This window comes from Vulpes lagopus, chromosome 1, assembly GCF_018345385.1.
Source record: "Vulpes lagopus strain Blue_001 chromosome 1, ASM1834538v1, whole genome shotgun sequence".
Taxonomy (NCBI): Eukaryota; Metazoa; Chordata; class Mammalia; order Carnivora; family Canidae; genus Vulpes; species Vulpes lagopus.
Genome location: NC_054824.1, coordinates 135,585,826 through 135,587,493, shown reverse-complemented (window position 1 = coordinate 135,587,493; position 1,668 = coordinate 135,585,826). Strand labels below are relative to the sequence as shown.

Below are 1,668 nucleotides of genomic sequence, written 5' to 3'. Positions count from 1 at the left end.
TTCAAGGATTTGATGGCTGATTATATGCAAGACTGAAGGCAGGAATATAAAATCCATAACGTAAATCTACTACCTTAAAGTTTGAAGGAGAGAAAACAATAAACATAGATGTAGATGAAGCTAGAGAGGTGGGCATGAGCCAGGTAGTGAACGGCCTTACAAGCATTTAGGCTTTTTTTTTTTTTTGAAGGTTAAAATTTTATTCAGCAAGGCTCAAACAATTACATGCTAATTTCCAGCTAGGTTGCACCAAAAATGACTTAAAAATTTCCTTTTGTGGGGATCCCTGGGTGGCTCAGCAGTTTAGTGCCTACCTTCGGTCCACAGTGTGATCCTGGAGTTCTGGGATTGAGTCCCGCATCGGGCTTCCTGCATGGAGCCTGCTTCTTCCTCTCTCTCTGCCTGTCTCTGCACCCCGCCTCTGTGTCTTTCATGAATAAATAAATAAAAACCTTTAAAAAAATTTCCTTTTGGTATCCCTCAAGAACTGGATTCCTGATATATAAAAGCTTTGTTCTTTCTTTAGACCTACAAAGAAGTATGTACAGTTGACTTCACCAAATGACTTATTCCCCTTTCCCATATTTAGAAATCCCTTATCATCCCTCAGACAGTTCCTTCTGGAGCAAGCTTCCTCCTTTCCCCCAGCCAGCCCCAGTGGATTCACCTTTACAGGCTCTGGGACTAGGACAGGAGGTAAAACATGTGACTGTTTCTTCACTGGGAAGCATTTGGGCTTTATGCTCACTGCAAAGGGGGGCTACTGGAAAGTTTTAGACAAGGGAATGATATAATCAGATATGTCTTACAGGGAGCTTACTTTGATTGCTTTGTGGACTTACCCTACAGCTGGGTAAACAAAAGAGATGCATATGAAAAAATAACCAGAATCACTAATGATTAAGTTGTGCCAACATGATTAATGCAAGTAATAAATGTGGTTGAAGATAAGAGGAGGGAAATTCTTTCAGATTGCTAAGGAAGTCTTTATAAAGAAATAAAAACTGAAAATTTGAATTAAGACTTGGATAATGCATTAGATCTATGTAGTAAAAAGTGTAGAACTTTTCAGACAGATAGGACTGATATGAATATGGGTTACATACAAAGCCTGAGATCCACCAGGAATTCTGTGATGGGGCAGCAGACCCATAAACCTGCCTGGTACAGGTAATTCACATGGAAGGAGAACATGAGAAAAGACGGAGATGATAGCACTTGTGTGTGCCACTGACTCAAGACTACATAGGTCCTTTCCTGGGCAACTGAACTAGGAACTGAGCTGAAAAATCTGTGCTTGAGGACAGTAAACATGGTAGCAGGAAAACATATAGTTAAGCCTAGAGCATTTGGAGATAGAAAAACAAGTCTTGAGGGTGTTGATGAGGTCTGAAGTCATGAGGCAGTAAACAAAGTTAGCTCCAAAGGAAATGGGATAAAATTGTTGGAAGTGGGAGTATTTAGGAAGAATGAATATCAGGACTGTCAGAACATGAGGCAAACATTATAGGCATTACTCCAGTTGTCTAATATCCCCTTAAGGTGTGAGTAGGAAATAAACTTGGCTCCAGTAGAAAATAGCTCAGTGTCTATGTTTATGGCAGGGCTGGCATTCTGCAAAGGAAATTGGCATTGTTCCTATTTGCAATTTTTCTTCTACTCTTGCAC

General features: G+C 40.2%; 1 non-coding gene across 1 annotated transcript; it reads right to left on the bottom strand.

Moving 5' to 3' along the window:
• Positions 1–601: 601 nt before the first annotated feature.
• On the bottom strand, positions 602–726 carry LOC121475205. Its single transcript, XR_005983671.1, has one exon. It is a non-coding gene; the product is annotated as a small nucleolar RNA SNORD22 (small nucleolar RNA).
• Between the last annotated feature and the right edge of the window lie 942 nt (positions 727–1,668).